The 21,288-nt window shown below is 39.3% G+C and overlaps 1 long non-coding RNA gene across 1 annotated transcript in view; it reads right to left on the bottom strand.

Annotated features, from left to right (window-relative positions):
* Nucleotides 1–20,940, bottom strand: part of LOC109632433 (uncharacterized) — a 65,149-nt gene extending 44,209 nt beyond the window's left edge. Inside the window, exons 1-2 of the long non-coding RNA XR_002202916.2 lie at nucleotides 20,833–20,940; nucleotides 19,580–19,838 (exon numbers count right to left, since the gene is read on the bottom strand). This is a non-coding gene — a long non-coding RNA (uncharacterized lncRNA). The remainder of the gene's footprint in view (nucleotides 1–19,579; nucleotides 19,839–20,832) is intronic.
* Nucleotides 20,941–21,288: the final 348 nt, after the last annotated feature.

The following is a 21,288-nucleotide window of genomic DNA, read 5'->3' as shown; positions in this document are numbered from 1 at the left end:
GTGTGGCAGCATGAAGAGCGATAATGTCTGCATGAAGAAGAGGCTGGTGGATGAAAGGGTCAAGCATAAAATTTTACCCAAGAGACTGTGACTCATAAGTACTGAATCAAAAGTTAATACTTAAAACTTGACCTGCTATCTAGGTTACAAAGCATTTCTACCAAAGTCTCTCCCATGTGACCTACCCAAGCAGTCACCTAAATTTCCCTCAGGATCAATAAAGTAATTAAGTATCTATGTATCTATTTTGAGAGCCTTCAACCCAAGTGTAAATAGCCTCACTGGCTATTCACATAGGATCTGCCAGAGGAATTTCTCTGTACAAAAAGCATTTATTTTTGGTTATTTACTAATTATGGGTGTACAACTCCTCTACTTGTAAGTAAATAATGATAATAGCAAAATTGCTAGTCATTATTTGTATATCAATGAAAGATTGAAAAATCTTATGTAGCGTGAAAGCACCCACAGTGATGAATTCACTCAGAATTATCACTTCACTCTGCAGTTTCCAGCTTCCTGGAGTCTTTAAGTGACTTTTAGCTCATTGTTCTGGTTTTACCACCCACCACTCTACAGCTCCCACTAGGCAAGTAGCTAGAGAACAAAGAGCATTTAACAACTAAAGATTCAGATATTACGCTCAGAAGATGGTAGAGAACCTTTCCTTTTCGACATGAATGCTACTTTTTAACCCAGAAAACATGTGAGCCTTTGCGAGTTACCACCATTTTCGTTTTCATTTGACAGTGATCAGACATTTGATTTTATCTTGTTAACTCATAATTGTTAAAGCTCCAGTGTGTAAGATTTAGGTGAAAAGGGAACTATTGGCAGAAATTTAATGTAGAATAATCCTCATGATGTTTTCACTAGTGTGTTTCATCTAAATTGTATGAATTGTAGTTTTCTTTACCCCAGAAAAGGCCCTTTATATTTATATTTACATCAAGGGGACTCTCTCTATGGAGGCCGCCATGTTTTTTTACATTAGTCCAGAGTGGACAAACTAAACACCTTTTGATTTTGTATGTCAATTAAAAGCTACCACAGGTTCTTTTTCATATTTGGAAGGAGAGGGTGAGTTTAGGGGTCTTCAGCTGCAACATGCAATTTCAACACTAGAAATCACAACATTCTACACACTGTACCTTTAACTGACTCTATGAATCTAGGGCCAATGATCAAGTGGAAAGATAAATCGCATATCTGGGTCCCACTTCACAATCTATCAAAGAAACAATCCAAAGAACAGTAAATTATTATGGAAAAAATGCAGAGGAAATGTAGCCAAGTCAAACAGAGTATGTAATGGTCCGCAAAAACTAATATAATTTGATAAAAAATGTATTAATTATTTCGAATAAATGACCTAGAAACGTCTATGAACAAGTTGGATTTCAGAAGCCAGTGCTCTGAAATAATTCTCACCCTGCTTCACACTTGCAATTTGCTGATGGGGTCTTAATTGAGTGTGACAAACCTATTCATCTTGACCACCATTTACCGAAAGCTGTGAGCTACACTGATTAAGTCAAACAATAGTCTTGTTATCACACAGCCTGAGAAATTGGATTGCCTTACAGCTAAAATATATTAGAGTAAAGATGGCGGTGAAGAGGAGACAGTTGAAAAGCAAGAAAAAACAAGTTTCACAGAGAGCCAACATTTTCTTTTATTCTTCTATCTTGTTCTGTTGTAAATAGTTTTTTTCCAAGACCGGTAAAAAAGAGGAGGATGTAATGTGAGCTAATCCCAACCCGATCTCAATGTGGAAACTAATTTTAGTTTATAAGTATAAAGGGATACAAGTCATTCCGATGGAATTTCAGAATGGATGTCAAGTGAATCCATCCATCCATTATCTACACCACTTATCGTTCGAGTACCACGGGTGGAGCCGGTGCCGATCCCAGCAGATTTAGGGCAAGAGGATGCAGGATACACCCCCAACAGGTCGCCAGCGAATCACACGGCCAACATGTATAGAAAATGAGCTAATGAGCTAACAGAGTTGTTACTTCACAGAGCTTTATTTTCCACCTTAAATAACTTGTCACTGGACAAAAAGGAGAGCATGGTGAACACTATGAGAGTAAACGGAGCAGCAGGGAGGAAATAAAGAGAAAATACAAGAGCTGCGGTCACTAAATTAACGGTTGTCAGCTACTGCAGTTTACCAACTACCTTTGAGAGTAGTCACTACATCACCAAGCTTCTGGCCAAACACATTTCCCATGAACAAGCAAATCACCTTGTGGTGTTATCACCCTTCTAGCCCTCTTCTCCACTGATGCCACCATGTTGTATTGCTGTTCCAATATTGAATGGGTCTCTTTAAGCTGTTGTTTGTCAGCAGCCAATATAATTTTCTAAGTTGACATTTTTTACTGCCTTGTTAAAAACACATTTTGTGGTGAGATACGTTGTGGGTGTATTTACTTGCAGTTATGCAGCATGTTGTGTTTCCCTTTATTTTATGTGTGACTGATAAGTGCAAATTAGCAGAAAGAAAACTGTAGCAGTCCTTTTCTGGCTTCCCAGACAAACATGGAAACAACTTTTACTGTTTGAACACAAAGACAATTATAACTATGAATGAACTGCATTATTAAATAACAATTTCATGTTAATTGGCAAGGAAGGTTGAATACGAGGGGGACATGGATCATGGCACAGGTAAATGATATTGTAACACGTGGGGAATCGAAGTTATGTATTAATAGTCCCCCTGGTCTGTTAATCAGTGTGCAAATGTCTCATTTGTAATGTAGCGACCTTCATGACCTACAGCTAGAAACTGACATGTGGCTGCTGGGACAGTCTTAACTGTTGCCCTTACTGACAAATTCTATATTGATGGTTAATTATGTTAAAGATCTATTTTCGTTATCGTGATCATTTATCAACAATGGATGAGTTGAACTACAATAGATAACTTCCAGTTAAATATCTGTAAAATGTAGTTCACTCCGAGGAAGCTTTACTCAATGGAAATGATTCTACTTGTACTCTTTGTCTGTCGAAAGCCACTGGTAGCAATTTTCAGATTTTCTGGGAGAGTGCCCCAGTGCTTGGATTCTGGAAAACAGTCACCTTTAACTTCTCCAAGATGCTGTGCTCACCTGTTACATTTCACTCTGAATGATTTGTCAAATTTGGGTCATACTTACACTAAAAGTGAGCAGCGGAAAAAATGGTTGTCACGTATTGGTAGCCTCCCAACTCCCAGGACACTTTATGTCAACAGAGAGAAGGAATTAGTAATAGAGGCTTTGTAGTCATTATCAATAACATTTCAGCCAGCAGCTGGATCAGGAGGACAGGGAGGTGGTTTTCTGGACACTTTTGTCCACTCATGTGTGCCCCTTCAACCTCTGCTTACAGGTGAGCCCACGGCTACAGCAATGACAAACAGCCTCACCTATGACCGGTACTTTACCGTCTACGGCAGAGATGTTGAACTCAAGGCCCAATTTAACTGGCCCATCGGTATGCAAAGCTCGGCTAGATGCACACGAGCAAGCAAGCCCTAATCTCCATTCCCCGAATGGAAGCCCGGGGGTGTACACGGGCTCTATAGGAAGAGCCATGGTGCGCAATGCCCAAGTATTTGGTGTCAGTTCATTTTTTTTCAGTGTTCCAGAGATCCCAGTGCCTGTGTGTTGCTGTCTGTGCCCCGTCAAGTTCCCCCCACACGTTTTTCTGCCGTGCCTCTAGACTGTATATTTTAAATTCAAATGGGTCACTACACCTCGAATGCAAACTTTTCCCCCATTTTTGAATAAATGTTCGAATTTTCAAATAAAGAGACAGCCCTGGTAGGAGGGTGTGTCTGTGGTACGTGGCTTTTCTCCTAAGTTTTTTAAATGATTATTTGTATAATTTGGGGAATTTTTATTTTCATACTTTAGCACTGAATCAAAAAAACTATCTTGTTACTATCTTGGTCAACCATGACTATTTACAGGTACTGTTTACTATCAGTTCAATTTCGTGAGTTTACTGAACTGAGTTTGGTGGAGGTGGTGAATATGTGAACCCATCTGTGAGAATTATCCAAGTTTTCATTAGTCGCATTAGAGTAATCTCAGACATGTTTGTGTTCATGTTGTGCTTTTTGAGAGTCACATCGAAATATCTCAGGCTGTAATCACAAGCCATTAAGTTTGACTATTAACCAGTCCCATTAACCCCTCCATCCTATTATGAAGCCCTGCCCTGCATTAGCCTCTCTGCATCTGTACACATTAACCTTTGCTGATATTATTACATATGCTAATCCAGTTAGCAGGCTGCCATCGACAACCACCCTCTCATTTTGCTTCCTGATTTACTTACTCACCCCATCTATCTTTCTTTCCACTTCAGCACACAGGCCATAGCTCCGGAGCTCAGAAAGTCATCATTTGATAGCCTCTGGGCTGTGCTTATCTACTCCACAGTCATCAGACAATATTTCTCTCAGTTATCTTCTCTCTCTCCATCAATCCATCCATCTAGGCAGCTCACTCACAAACTGATGATTTGCCCAGGATGATACACTGAAAAGAGCTGACCTGTTGGAGGAAAATATGCGTCTTTTGGGGCCAAACAGTGTTACTTTACTATGTGTCCTGCAATATTTAGTTATTATTTGTGTTGGTTCAGAGCAGGGTTAGTATGCAGTCATGCAGTTGCATGTCAGCAAGTATCTGCCCCACTAAAATGTCCTTGAGCAACACAACAAATCCCTTTAAGTCCTGGCCAGTTGTGAATGCAAAAATAAACAGAGCCGATTTCAGGCTTACAAAGTAGTGAAGAGGCAGAGATGCAACATACAGAACAGCATGCACTCTAAATAAAGCTAAAAGCTTTGGATGCAAAAAAAACTAACCCGGGCCTCCAGGACTTCTCACAAAGCTTTAAAGGGAACATTTACTGTTGCTGAGATGAGCAAAGCCTTTCCACCAAAAATACCTGTATGTATTTTATTTTATATGGATGGCAATGTCAGTCAGTCAGTCAGTCCACCACTGTAGACCACTACTTAATGGACTACCATGAAATTGTGTGCTGACATTCATGGTGCCCAGTACAAGGCCTTTGGATTCCCTGACATATCAAGGCACAACAACATTTATGTTTAGTTTCTATTGAAATATAAATATAGCACAGATATAATACAACCCAGAATAATCAAATTTGTAAACTGAATGCTGATAAATATGTAAATATATGCAGGATTGAACGCAATATATGCCGTTCTTGTTAGACATTTGACTATCATCAGTAATTAGGAATCTAATGGCCGTGTGCGTCACTGAACATCTTACTTTTTAATTCGGCATCCCTGTTATCAGGTTAGATAACAGCCACACTGTCCACGTGAGACGCACTGCTCTTCTAGAGATTCGGGGTCTTTTTCACCTTTTCCATTTATCTATATCTGGCGAATATGTAAAATCATCATTATTTGTATCACTTCCTATACCTATTTCAATCTAGCTGTAGCGTTTCTGTTGACTGAACCCATTCATTTGATTTAACAAGGCTCTTATTGTGAAATATTAGCAGGCGCAGAGCATGCACAGCGTCATACCCTAGAGTCCAAGCACATAAGCCTATTTTTATTCGGGGAAATAGAGTAGCCAACCATCCTGCAATTTACGAATTGCTGGTGTGTGTGTGTGTGTCTGTCAACATGTCTTTATGTGGATGTATTTATATGGGAACATTTTATTTGTTTTATCAATTTTTTGGGTCATACTCTTGTCAGATTTGTTTTATATCCTCCTTGTTTTATCTCTGTAATATCCTATTATTCTGTTTGTTCTTGATCTGCCACAGTTCGACTCCGTCCTAATTCTTTCTGTTCTGTTTTTAGTGCTCTCCGAAGCACTTTGTAACATTTCTTTTGAAAAGCACAGTACAAATAAAGATTTATTGTTTTTAGATTTATTATGATTCAGGAAAAGCAAGTGGCTTGGTCACTCACTCAGTCAAGTCTGACCCTATTTCCAATCCACTGTCCCTTTGTTGTTGAAGTTGAACCCTCCCTCTCTCTGCTGAGTGGATTCAGTCCTCTCCCTCACTCAATTTGAGATAAAAATCAATGCTCTCCCACAGAGCTGTAATCAATCGCCTGGCTTCCACTACAGAGTAAGAGAGGGCCACAGGAAGCCCTCATTATTTGTGTTTGTCACTGGCTTTTTTTGTGATGATAGACATAATTTCAGAAAACAACTGGAGCAAAGAAAATGGGAATATTAGTCAAAAAGTATATTGGTGGTTATTTTTTAGCATTTTTTGAACAGCACATTAACTGGTCACTTGATGGTAGATTAGCAAAAAATAAACAATATTAGTACTTATTATGAAAGCATCAACTTTAATATTGAACTATAAATTGAGGTATGTGTTGTCTTTCTCAACAGGTCATCCAATCAACTTCAATGTTTGCTGACATATTGCTAAAGACATAAGTGCAGCATCAACTATGAATATTTCTGTACGTTGTTGAGAAAATCAATAATACAGACATTAAGTAATCTTAACCCTTGTTGTTCACTAATATTATTACAGTTGAAAAAAAATGGATTCCCAAAAGTCACATTAGTGATGGGAGCCTGAACTTATGGCTCCACTCCCTCAGAGAGCCATTCAAAGAACTGCTCATCGTTCTTTAGGGGTTTTCTAGGTTGTGGTGTGAAATAATTACTATAATGAGAATCATATTAGACATCCCACCAGTTTCTTTTTCCATGAGTGAACAAGGTTTAAAGGCACTAAATTACTTATATTGTGGGACCTAATGTCAATTAGCTGCATCGTAAACACTACACAATGTGAGGCCAAATTAATGTACTGAATAAGGGGGAGAAGTTCCTTCACCCTGTCCTTTGCGGCAACGGTATTATTGTGTTGTCATTGTGAAAAAGTGACTGTGTGCCTTTAGAGCAGCAAAATTTTGCCACAATTATTAAAGGAACCTCCAGCTCATGTCATCTACAAGTCAGTTCATTTCATTCTTACATTTCATTCTTTCTTCTTGCCGTTCAAAAGAATCAGATTGTTCACTGGATATCATTGTCACACTTCGGGATGTAGGAGATCTAGGTTACATACATACTAATGTGTTTTGTTTGAAAATGCATCAAGTCTGCTCCGTATACTGCTCCCCGTCGTATAGGGGAGGCAGTAGCGTCGGAGAGGTGCTAGCTCACCTCCTGGGCACTGCCGAGGTGCCCTTGAGCAAGGCACCGAACCCCCCAATTGCTCAAGGGCGCCTTCATGGCTGCCCACTGTTCCGTGTGTGGTCACTGTGTGGATTGTGTTCCGTGTGTGCTCCGTTCACACGGATGGGTTAAATACAGAGGTCAAATGTCCCCATGTTTGCATGTTGCATGCTGTGTGGGACCAAAAAAATAGGAATCTTAATCTTAGGAATCTTATACGCCTTAGAGGCACTAAAATGGAAGAGATATGAGATGCTGCTGGCCCTAGTTTAGTTTGAAAATTGCCCAGTGTATGTGAGCAGTCACGTGTGTTTCTAGGTGTGTTCAAACTGATACGAAGAAAAACCTTGACTAAGATCCTTTTAGTTTGGCAACACTGTTTTCAAATGAAACATAGTAGTGTGGATGAAGTCTTAATGGCTCCATTAAGTAGCCGTTGATGCATTTCACTGTTTCACCACCAGTTTCAAGTGCCTTTATGACAGCAATCGAAGAAAATTTAGAAGGTTCACCGCAGTCATCAAGATACATCCAAGTTATTCTATTCTCATCTGTAAATGGATTGAATGCTTCTCCTCGCAGTGCTACATGAATACAAATCTTCAGGTATAGTATTTGTGGATATATGCAGCTGTATGGCAGCAGTGGTTATTATACAGTCATTCTTGTTAATTCACCTGCATTGTGCATCCTGTATTTTATCTCCCCTCCTGCCGGCAGAATGTCTTGTGTTAGCGCAGCAGTCCTGCAGAGTAACACAGACATAATGGAAACAACAATAGATATAAAACACAGTCTCCTCTGTTCTTTTATGCCACACAGGGGTCACACAGCTGTACAGTTCGAGCGTGAAGTTTTCAAAAGCAAGTAAGAAACACTCTGGTAAACATAAAAGCCTTCTCAGTGGATGTGCTTCAATGACTTTCTGCATTGCTTTGAGTGAGGTTTTTGCAGTTATTCAAACAATGTATAAAGACGGGTAGGTTGCTGAATACAGTGCAGGTATCACGGGGAAGACATTTTATCCTGCTCACTAACTTAAACCGAAAAGTTACTGTTCTGCTCTATTTCTTGACATTCACCCTGACTGCCTGGATCCATTTTGTTGTGTAACACTCTTTGTTTCCTTCTCTTTATTCTACATTGCTGTATTTGACTGAATAACCAAGGAAGTGTGAGTGATGCAACATTAGCTCAGGATATTTCAAGAGCTATTGGCATTTTGCACTCATGCAGGGAAAACTTGTCAGTTAGAGAGGCAGAGGTATTGTTTCCTCCTGCACCACCACCAGCCTCATTAAGTGGAAGAACTAGAATGGCTCTCAGTAGAGCACAGCCCCACAGTCCTTAAATTCAATCAAGCTGCACCGAAGTGAACACACTCAGATATCTTTCCCCTAAATATGCCTTATTCTTTTCTTCAAGATCCAAGAATTACTGAGCCTCTGAAAACATCAAAAGTGGCTATGTTTGAAATAAAAGGGAAAAAGAAATTTCCAGATCCTGCCCACACCCCAATATTCCCCCAGGTGGTAAGAAAATCAGTTGAGCAGTCTGTTAGTAATCCTGCTACACAAATAGCAATGACTACTGAGACTCGTTGGCGGAGCATGATCCATGGTTATAGTAAAGTTATCTGTTATAGTTAATGGTTGTGACCATAGACTTTCTCGGTTTGAGCCTATAGCAGCTATAGAGGCTACAAATACATAACACCAGAATGTGCCGACAAACTGTTGGTGGTCAAGTTGCATTGTGGGTAATATAATTGCCTGGTTTTGACAAAGAGAAGCCAAAAGGTAAACAAAGACCTTAGACAAAAGTGCTATTTTGATTTTATATTATATATTATAAAGCTTTGGTGATTTTTACTTTGGTTAAAGGCATCTTTATTAGCTACTGTCACTGTTAAATAAAAGATAAAGTCCATCTCTTCTGCTGCATTAAAGCTCTTGATAAAAATCTTAACTAGCAATTATCTCATCAAACAAACACCATGTGTTCTGTCGTTTCCTTGTCTGCTGAGAAATGATGGAATAAACAGTGTATAAATCTTTCTGTGATCTACGAAGCAAGGAAGCTGTAAGTAAGCGCTTGCTTAAAATAAATGTGCATCATAAAAACAAAAGCTTCTCAAGGTTTTTAAGCATGTACTCCACCAATCATGCAATAAAAGGGCATTTCAGTTTGCCATTATTGTTGAAGAAGAAGGATCATTTGTGCTTTATTCTCCATTTGAGATTTAGCTCGTTTCTGGCTATACACAATTTCCCCCTGGGATCAATAAAGCATTTCTGATTTCTGATTCTGATAATGTTTCTGAATTTTAGTTTTAAAAACTTTGATAAAATTGATTAAAATAATCTCATGTCAATTTTTAAAGAACCCCTAAAACTACAGTTAACTAACCACATCTTTATGTAACTCGTCTTTTAAAATGCACAATTGCGAACAAGAAGAGGGTTTTCTTTGCAGTGTGAAAAACTGACATTCCTACCTGTTCCCTAGAAACTTCAAATATTACCTTCTTTATATATTCTTAAATGTTTCAAGTTAGAAAAGCATATGTGGGTGTTTTAATGAAAGATCATAGAAGAAAAAAAAAAAGAGTAGTTGGACCACAGAGAAGAAAGAGAAAGACGCTGCTGTCAAACTTACATCTTTGCCTCCTCTGCAGTTAATTAAGGACCTTAGCAGCCGCACATGGCTGGGAATTAATTGTCTTGAATTAACTGTCCTCATTACTGTGGAAAAACTTGTCAGTTTATTTCCATCTTTTCTCTTTCATTTTGTCTCATTCTTTCATCAGTGTGTAACTTGCTCACTCACTGTTCATGTGTGTTTTGTTCACGCTGTGCATGGATTCATTGCTCATCCACCCAATTTACACTCATTTCTCACCCATCATCTTGTCACCTTGAGTTTCAGTTGATAGCTTTATGTGAGTTAGCCCACAAGTCTGTGTCACAGTAGATATTGTGTAAGTCATGGTTTGGCAGCTTACGTTTGTTTCTGTGGGGACGCAAAATGGATCTGACTTCTGATTGTTTCTTCCTCAGAGAAGTAAACTGTTTGCAAAGTTTGTTTCAATCCAACAAAATGATTTACTCACACCCATGTGATTTAGGGTGTCTTATTTATTTCAGCCACAGGAGCGGCACAGTGATGCTTAGAGCTATATGCTAATGTCAGAAGGGTCTCAACACTGCAATACCCATGAGTCTCTGCCCCTGCTGTTACCAAGAGGCCAGTAGGAGGCATAAATTAGAGAGGTAGCAAATTCAAAACATATTTAAATTGGGTTTACAGGAAAAAGTTGCTCGATTCACCTAAAATTGACCCAGATTCCATTAGTCAACTTATTTAAGCAGCTACAGGGCCAATTACTGCAGCAAAATGTGTGTGTGTGTGTGTGTGTGTGTGTGTGTGTGTGTGTGTGTGTGTCTCAGTGTACTGAGACTTGTTGATGTGTAGACACCTGTTAATGCACACACAGATCTGTGAATGCAAACACAAACTTGTTTGAAAACAAGAGCTCGTAAAACCTGAAGGTTTTTTGAAGACCTGACAGAATTTCTCAGCCTCTGACACAGACAGAGATATGAAATAAAACGGTTTGCTAGTTTAAGCATTTGGCTTTAATCGTAAATCATTGGCTTTTCCCAAAATGTCATGAACGTTCTTTTAAAAACAGCAAAGACAGCAAACTAATTGAGATCCCCGTTCTTCCGCCACCTCCTCAAACACGTCTCTTTCCGGCCTTGGTCAGCAGGAACATCATCTGGATCTGAATCTCGTTATTTTCATCATATTGATTTTAATCTGGGTGACAGTGCTCTGCCGATGGATTACTAAAAGTGTGGATTAGCCGAGAAACTTTTTGTGGCCAAAACACAAATTTCATCAGAACAAACTGTTGCCAGGATGCAAGGGAAGAATTGAAAGTTATATGGGAGGAGAGATTTATCTGGCCTCTCCTATTTCCATCTCTGCCCTCTCCTCTTCCACCTGCTTCTCTCTACCAGCACAATCCCCCCCAGCAAGAGGAATGTCCACTCTGCAGTTATGTGGGCTGATATGGCCGCACAACGATTTTTATTGGTCCAATAACGCTGTGGCTTAATAAGTGTAATCTGTCCACCAGCCCAAAGGTTAAAGCCGGGCAATATATCAGTGTCCCACCGCTATATTGCTGATCTGTAATTGCCTTGCTGGTGGCTTAATTGTGGAGGTGTATGTGGAGATCATTTGGAAATGATCCATCACTTAGTACTGTAATAATGAGTTTCCAATGGTTGGCTGGGCTGAAGCAGCCTCCCCTGCTCCCCACAGAGAGTTGTTGAACCAGAGAGCTGCACTGTGTGCTGAGGTGCAGCAGAGTGGAATCGTACGATTGAGACTGTGCGTGTGAAAGGGAGTGTAGGTTTGTTTGTGTGTGTGTGTGTGTGTGTGTGTGTGTGTGTGTGTGTGTGTGTGTGTGTATTACTCACTGCACCACTCTTAATCAAACCAGCTCTATCCCCTTGCGTCCTTTAATTTGTAAGTACAAACCTGAGCTGCATAGAAATCAGGAGAAAGTCCGTTCTTAATCCGTGAAACTGCATCACTTTAAATCATTATGAGAGTTAAAAGTTAAACTCTCTCTATTCTCTCTCTTTATTTTCTACCTCTCCCTGCTGTGAACTGTCAAATAAATCCAAAGTGCCCATGTCTGGGAAAAAAATAAAAAAGCAGGACATCTACTTTAAGCATCCTGCCTCTGGGATGCAGCTTAAACTCATTTCTCAGCAGATGTCGGCCTCATTCTTCGCCACCAAACACCACTGCTACCATTTACCCAGTGGACACACACAGCACTCCAATTTGCAATTTTCATGTTTTAAATGTCAACCTGCAGTTGATTATGCAGTCTGCTTTGCCATTAAAGCTGAATCTCAAAAGAATTTAATGCACTTTGAGCACAAAGGTTACAAGGTGCCGTTTTTGAAAGGCGCCCATTAACATGATAAAGAGCACACAATTTCTGTAATCAAACAAGGCAGCCGTCGCCACGTGGCCTCACATGCAACACAGGCTGTCAGGTGGGCAGTGTGAGCTGGGGAGCGAGACAGAAAAACTTGTTTTTTTTCCTGTTGGAACTTTATAACATGACAGTGAAAGATGAATGGGATGTCAAGACAAAAATGCCACCAAAAGCTTAGGGGTGGTTGATTGTAGTTGCTGCTGTCATCGTGAAATATCGATGTGAGACTGTGTCTCCAAAAATTCTCTGTATCTGTGGATTTACAATATGAAGAGAGAACGTTGTCTGGTGTCAACTCTGACTAAAGCAATTTACATTTGCTGCTCCCCACAGCAGAGAGCCATGCTGTGGTGACAGTCGTGTTGTAATGAGATATGTTGCTTTGTTTGCATTGATATATGAGCATCGCACCATGTTTTGTTATGTAGTCAGAAACATTATTTCACTAATATCTTCCTTCACTGTCTCAACTGCAAAATTACATGAATTGCAGCATCTGCTGTTAATTATGCTTTTTTTTTTTAAATACTGATTTAGACTATAAAGTTACTCTGCTCTCCAGGCCTGGAATTCATCATTTTAGGGGCAAAGTCATTTGGCCTCTTGTGTCACAGAGAGAAGAGAAGATTTTGTGAAATAAAAGGATTTGGAGATTACAAATAAACAACTTGACTTTCTGATGAAGTCATTATTCACTTTTAACAACATCTGCCTGATGCGTTTTTCCACAAAAAAGGTTAATTGTGTCATAATTCTTGATATTACATCTAATTTTCAGAATCCAGTGTTTTCCAGAGAATTAATTCACATGCTACGGCGGTAATGGGAAAGCTCATGCACTCACATAAAGGTCACTCCCGGCTGACTGACTGGTACACAGACTAAAGACTATAATTAATAAGTTATCACATAAGAGAAATAACTGCATTATATGCCACAACTGCAGCTGGAATAATTACGGACCATAGCATGAGCACACAGCAGCTGTGGTAGCATGCAGACATCATGCTTTTATTAACAGTGTAAAAAAAATGTTGGTTCATTTTGAAACTGTGGCAGGACAAATTAGAATATGGACGTCTGCCCCAGTTCAAGTACTGAATAGATCAGACATCTATCAGTAGATAACAAGGTGCCCTAGCTTGCTTATTTGTATTTGGGTCGTTCCATTGCCAGTTTTTCTTAGTCAGCCTCTGGTTTTTAAATTCAGTCTAATGTTGAGTGAAGCTAGTGCGCACATGCTCACTACCGATCCAAACTGCAGTGATTCTATTCTACTGACACATGGAAAACAACCTGGAGATAGTGGCAGGGACACAAACTGAACGGCTGATCTGATTGTCGCAGCATTTACAAGGCATGGCTGTCGTGACTGCTGTGAAATTCTTCCTTCGGTCCTCTCCTATTGAAACAGTAAAAGTTAATGATAAGCTGTATAACTGTAAAGTTATTTCTAAAATGAGCTCAAAACTAATTGTGAAAGTCAATCTTATTCTTATAAATGTTGAAGTTCATACCACTGGAATATATAATACAGAAAACCAACTTTTTTTCAAATGTCAAATTCAAAAACTTATTTTCCCCAATATAAATCTATTTTAGGGTTCACAAAGTCAAACAGAAAATAAAGTATACCCAGTATCTGAAAATGGTGAAACAGCTCAAAGTCAAATCAAATATTCTTTTTGCCCAAAGTGCCTTGGTCAAGTTCAGACACTAAAATTGAAGGATAAGACTTAACCTTTTAGCATAATGCAATCAAATACAACAACACTACTCACCATGAGCTCAATAACCAACATAAAATAGAGTTATCACCTTTCTGACATCGTCAACAAAGACTGGAAATGTATCGGCTGCACTGAGGTACAGTTTATGGCACAGCTGCCGTATTGAATTGTATTAAATTGTATGGGTGTGTCTAATAAAGTGGCCAATAAGTGTATGTTACATTATTTCTGTAATTTTTCTTATCACATAGGTGGACAGAACAACAACACCATCACAGGTCATTAAATGTATAGAATTATGTCCTAAATATTAAAATGATAAATGGTCGACTGCATAGAAATCAAATAAGCAGTAATGTAAAGAGAGAAATATTTTGCTCATATAATTACATTTGTATGATTTGGATAGTTTAAAAGCATAAACATTTGTCTCTTACTGAATGTCTGTTGGTGAAAATAACAATAAGTAAATTAAATCAATACAACTACATATAAAGTTTACAAAAATGGCCCAATATATATATATATATATATATATATATATATATATATATATATACATACACACACACATACATGTACCTTCCCTTTAATTTTCTCAGTCATTGTGCAGTAAAGGGACATGAAATTTGATATGAGCATTGTCAGAGACATCATGAAGAGAAATATATATCAAACGAGAGACTTTAACTTAAATATAGTTGTGTTTGTCATTTTTGCTGCTTCAACTATCCGTAGCATTTTGCCGTAACAGCACAAATAGACACGCAACAAAAATGCAAGGGGCGGCTGGCCTCACCGTGCAGTCACACATGACGGGGGCACAGTTTAACAATGGGTACAGATTAATCATCCGAGGGCGCAATTCACTTATTTTTCTCTCACGTGACCCTAGAGGTCTAGTACTGGTTGTTAAATCAGTACAACTACATATACATATTTTAAATAACTGCCTATACCAATAAAATATGAAGTAATGTAAAACATGTGGAGGAATATTTTTGATTTTATTGTGTATATTGAATTAGGTTTTATTAAGTGAATACATGTCTGCATCTTTTTGATATATACATAGTGAATAAATGTGTGTCTCTTCATGTGTGTCGGTGAACATTACAATTATTCTGGGAGAGGTTGTTAAATCCTCCTCACATAAAACCTGTATTTCTGAGTGCTCACACTTTACAATACATCTTTATTTGGCCGCTGTGTAATTTCTTGCACAGCAGCTATGTTCTGGTCAAGCCACTCATCTTTCTGTACAATTTAACTGTCTCATTTCTCCACCAGAAAAGTGTTGCCATCACACGAGTGATTTATATCTTCCTCGTGTGTGTTTTTCCCTCGACTTCCTCCGACTTTTCTGGCAGGCTGAAATTGCTTTATTATTCCCCCCGAGTCTGTCAAATCCCCCAGCAGCTACAAACTCATCACCCATCACTGGCTCTTTGTCTGAGAAGAAATAAAGTGTCTGCATTTCCTGGGTGACAGATTTGTGTAATCGTCCTTCGTCCAGGCTCGGGGAACAACTGAGTGGACACAGGAGGAGAGCAGAGGAGAAAAGCAGCCAAAGAGAGAAGGGCAATGCAAGAGGTTGGCAGATCAGTCTACCTTTTAAAGTGAAAATTGAGTTTCTTTGAAGGGGAGCTCCTCAGGTAGTGAGGGTGCAGGACCTTTCCTTTTGAATCCTGAAAAGGAGAAAGTCACTCTTCCAGCCCTCGCCTCAATCCAATACTTTATTATTACTGGCTGACAAAAAAAGCGACAGCAGCAGTCACACTGAAGGCTCCCTCTGCTATTCTGGGTGATTTCCAGCAGCGCAGATCAATTCTGAGGTTGCTTTAGATTCACGATAGGTTCAGCTGACACCGTTTCACTTTCTAAAAGTAAGCGCAGGTCCAGGAGGGAGACACGGAGACAGATACTTCTGAGATTTAACATGAACTGGGAAACTGCACCCTTAATTCGTTGAAATTGGTTGAGGACTCAGGCCGACTTCTTTAAAGGAACAGTTTTGATTTTCTTGGAAATATGTTTATTCGGTTCTAAGACAAAACAAAGATGAGAAGTCTGATACTCCTCTCATGAAAGTATGTTAAATATGAACCTGGAGCCAGCAGGTTATTAGTGAGTGAACACAGATAGCAGTTAGAGTTTAAGGGTGAGGGGTTATGTTGCCCTGCTGTTTCTTGGCAGAAGGCGATAACTATCTGGAATCTCCCCTGGTTCTTTGACAATCTCACAGTGAAGACATCACTTCAGGTATTTTTACACTTTGGTTTTGTACCAATTTCATGTGTTGATTAGTTATCTTGAGATGGTAGACATTTTTATTAATCTATTTTATCAGCAATCTAGTCATTATCCCTGTTTCCAGTCTTTAAGATAAGCTAACTACTGTATCTCTTGGCTTCCGCTTTAGGTCATTGACAATTACTGCATTTAGTAGTCGACTTGTCAATTAATCACATGAGATGTTTGTTCTGACCATTAATGTGTTTGAGAGAGAGAGATTGAGTAATGCATGAAAATAGGAGATTATAGTAAAATAGTCATAGTCAAAGTCATATTAATATTAATATTGTGGTTTGCCGTCATCAATAAGGAAAACACTGTATGAAACAGAGAACAGCTGTAATCTCCCAGATAAACACAGATGTCCACAGGTGAAAGAACAATATCTATCCCAACAACACGATTCACATTATTAACATAAACGACATTTGACCTAAATGGTCATTGTCATGGCAAATGGCTTGTTTAAGCGTACCCACCATAATCAAACACCATAAAAAAGAGCACGTTATTCCATATTGTGTGAGTATTGCATCCCAAGGAAACTTTGCAGTACCTTCTGAGGACCTACTGTATGTGCACAACCAACACAAAAAACAGACGCAGGATACACGAGGCAGCCATTATGCATATGTGTAGTTAAAAGCACATTTATTCTCTGAACTTAAAGTCACGTACAACAACCAGGTCTATAACTTATCAACTACAGCACCCCCTGCAGCAGATCTACTGTCGATGCACTGCCACTGCTGCATTACTGCACCGTGCTAAATCCACAGTAAACTAAAACCACACTGGGGAACAACAATGCACAGTGTCAACTAGTGGTCTTGAAAGTCAAGGAGTCTGTGAGAGCCCTATTTAGCCTGAGGAACATGACAGAGGTTCCTCAGTGGAGCCAAATCAGCGTTTAACCTGCAGTTTCCAAATGAAGCTGTGAAAACCACAGTCAATCAAGGCACAGCACAAGGTGACCAAACAAACTCAAAGGTTATTTTCCAACTTGTCAGGTTTTCAAATATCCTTTTCAGACACATAATCGGGCTGTGATTTTATGACTTAGCAGAGCGATGAAGTTCCGCTAATGAAATACACAGTAGTATGATCTTTCTTTGACAAGCCCTTAAATCCATGTTTATTATCAGAAGGTATCTTCAAGAAATATAAATTCAAAACTGTCAAATCCAACTTTTCTTGTACAATTTGTGTTGTAGTTGCTTGAGCTTTAACCAAGGCTACTAGCTAGCTTTAAATACAGTGACTTGTATTCAGTGAAAATTAATATAAAAACCTAAAATTGCAGCCGTGCTCACCACTGACCTCACTGATGAATGCAGTTGTTCTCTACCTTTTTTTTTTTTCCTCACAATTAAACCTTGCAGCCTTTAAATAAAAGCTGTGGGAAATGGAGATGCTCTGAATGGCTGTAATCAACCTGTCATTTATTTTTTGGCCCCCGCCATACAAAACTCTCATCCATGAAAATCACATCACAAGGGAAACATGGAAGAGAATCAATTTGACTGACTGTTGATAGACGAGGACCATGAACATTTCCAGCTTCCGCTCAGCTTGTTGTAGACCACAAATTGGACCGTTCTCCGTGGATACTCTACTGGCTGTTGGAAATAAAATTCCTGGTCCAAAAATGAAATTGCAGAGACACTAAAGGGCCAGTGTATGCTTTTTCTCACAATAGGGGAAGTGTAAAGCCTGTAGCCAAGTAAAAATCAAAATGTCAAGGACTCTCTTTAAAATCACATCCCAAGGCATGTAAGTGTATAAAGCATCCAGTGGAAACAAATCCTTGTAAGCAAATCGGGGGATTGATCCGTCCCCAAAGCTCAGAGATATTATCCATGCTTAAAAACATTTCTCGTCTTCTCACTCATCGCTTTGACCCCGATTCCACCGACTGCCCTGGACTCAACTGTTGAGGCCTCACGTGCTGCAGCTCTGCATGTGGAAGATCAGTTACTGCCAGTGGATATCAGCCCCGAGCCATGCACTAAGAAGCAGAACCCGGACCTAAGAAGCATCCATGTTGCAAGGAACAACCAACCCCTCCCAGAGGAGGAGATGAAGTAACACAAGAGACTTTCTCAAACTTTCATTATTGATGCTTTGTGGTTACTGTTCTTCTCATGTGCTCAGAGATGGATTTATTGATTTGTCTGTCGAAACAATTAGTCCCACATTTTTTTTTTGTTCTCTTGATAATATTGTCATCCTTTCTTTGTCAAGCACCATCTGTCACTCATTTCAAATGACCAGCCACGGTATTTGTATTTTGAATTGTTCCCTCTGTCGACGCTTCATGTTGTGTAAGCTTATGCTGGACATCGAAGAATTAAATTGGATCGTGTTTCGGTCAGATTATAGACACCATTTTGTTTCCTGAGCAGAGCCCCAAACATGACGCTATAGACAAATCCTAAAAAACAGTGCAAATATTTCTCGTTGTTATATTGTCCAGCCATGTTATTGCCAAATAGGAATGTAGCTAAATAAATAGTGAACTACTTTACCCTTAAGACCTACAGCACTGAATAAAAACCAATGGATTCGCCATCTGCTGGTGATTTGAGAGCATACCCGCAGTGCACATCCATTTTTTTCACAGTCTGTCGTGAATGGACGGTCAGAACGACAAAGTCCTCACATTCTGTCACTGTGGAAATGTTACAGGCCACAAACGTGTTTATTGGAGGAGAAGCAGAGACAAGAGACGCTGGTTGTTTTCTGTCCTTATTGAACACACTGAATTTCTCTGGAGAGGGATCAATAAAGTTTATCTTATCTTAACAGGATTAAACAAACTGTTTTTCTTTCCTCCAAACATCACCCAAACCGAGACTCTGTTCTTATTACCTGCTTTAACACAGATACATTTCCCAGCACATATCGAACAACATAAGTGAACCCACCGGTATAAAACAGAATATAATTTTACAAAACTGATATTTAGTTGGAAGGAAATACTTGATCTGTCAACGTGTATCTTGACCACAGACAATATATAAAGATGAATGAGATGGCAGCTCAAAGCATCTCTATTAGCAAGTGGTGGCTTGCTGCAGTATAGGTCATAAGCAAACCTCCATGACAGTGAATGGGAAATGGACCAAACTAATAAGTCAAAGCACACATCAAATCCAGTTTTCTCAAAGATGGTTTCTGTCAGTTTAGGTAGCTCTTATCACACTGACGTATATTCAAGTGTTCAACGCTCCACTAAGTTTGGTTTGAATTAGTTAACTGATGCTATAATAACAGGGTGAAACATTATAAACACACAAATGAGACAGACTCACGACTTATCGACGGGATCTTGATTCTGCTGCTCCATTCCGCTGATCGCTACTGCACAGACTGTGTCTCCAGATGTGCACGATGGCAGTGTCGGTACCTGGGATATTTTGGCTTCATCTTTCAATAGTGGGAGGAAGTTGAGACGTGTCATCCATCTCACAGTTCTGCACCCCAGAAGATCCCATTTCTCGAGTTGAGAAGTCGTTGTTCCGACTTAAGTGACTTCATTTCCATTGAAGTTGGACTGAGGAGGAAACCAGTCTGTAAATAAAACAGAACCTTGACAACTGTTTCCAATATCTGCATTAAAACAAAGAGCTGAGAAAAGATTGTGACAGACATAAAAAATAATAGCATCTACATGTTGTTAATAAAAATATTAAAAACTGCATTGTTAGGCACTTGTGAGAGGTGAACATACAGTGTGCAACATTTGACAATTTCACATTAGACGCCACTATCTAGATATTATTGTAAAATCAATGAATTTGGTTGTAAGTGATGATGTGAGCAACTCGGCAACTCCTCCTTTACCAAGAATCAAAGTTGTTGCAACTGTTCCCACGTGAAGCTTGCCAGTCAGACACTATGGCGGCAGAGAGACTGCAAATTACACAGGCAAATGCAAATTAAGCAAACAACTCAATCACTTTGATGACACATGCGCTGCAAAAAGGAACACCACATTGTGCAAATTGCAAAAACAACAACTGAAGTCTTTCCAAGGGGCCAAAGAAGTAATGAACCTGGCTGTAGTTCAATGAATTAAACTACAGCCACGTTCATGTGTTGTGACTTTTTGCAGTGCATGTGTTGAAGTTGTTTTCTTAATTTGCAGTACGCTGAGTTTTCTCTGAGGAAACACATTTTTCTGATACACCGACACCACAGTGTGATCGTGACTCAACACTAACTATTGTCACCTAATAGCCTCCAAAACACAGGTGACTGGCAGCTTCAACACCACATGCTTCTCCATTTTTCTCCACTTTAATCACATAAAACTACACACAGGCCTCTGTTAACCTCCTTTGGCCAATTAACAGAACAAAAGTGTAATTAAAACCTATTAACAAAAATGCAATGATGTCAATGGTGACTAAGTATTTACACAACTTTACAACTTTCTAAACTTTATCTAACACACACAGTGACAGTCCACGGTGCAGTTTCCGACAGTGTGGCCTCCATCCACCTACATTTAGGTTGTTCGTTAGCAGACTTAATTGTGTGCAGGTAAAATAAGATCATTTACCATGTTCTAAAAAGGCTCATAATGGATCCATTGTGATGAGGGAACACACACTGACCCGTTTAAAAGCAGAGACAGGTGCTGCTTGTTTAATCAGCAGGTTGTTCTGTCATGCAGCCACACTACCGCCTGTCCTCACCTGGTGGGTGCTTCCCCTTGTGGTGTGGCTGAAGAACTACATCTCCTCTCCCACAAAAACACCTCTCAACCATTATGCATTCAAATATATTCAACTCAGGCGTTTTCCATTGACGATGGTGAATAAATAAAATATTCCTATTTGAACACACATTTATAGTTGTCACGTCAACATGATTTAATTTGCTCTGTGGGTTTTCTCTCAGGCTTTTTCTACTCTCAGTTCAAGCCTGTTAATTAATCCTGGATGTAGAAAGCACAAAGGATCAGACTGTTTTGACCTCCCGATTATTAAAAATGCAGCGGTGAAAGCGGCGCAGC

This window comes from Paralichthys olivaceus, chromosome 19, assembly GCF_024713975.1.
Source record: "Paralichthys olivaceus isolate ysfri-2021 chromosome 19, ASM2471397v2, whole genome shotgun sequence".
Taxonomy (NCBI): Eukaryota; Metazoa; Chordata; class Actinopteri; order Pleuronectiformes; family Paralichthyidae; genus Paralichthys; species Paralichthys olivaceus.
The sequence above is the reverse complement of the archived record's forward strand: the minus strand, read 5'-3'. Positions and strand labels throughout refer to the sequence as shown.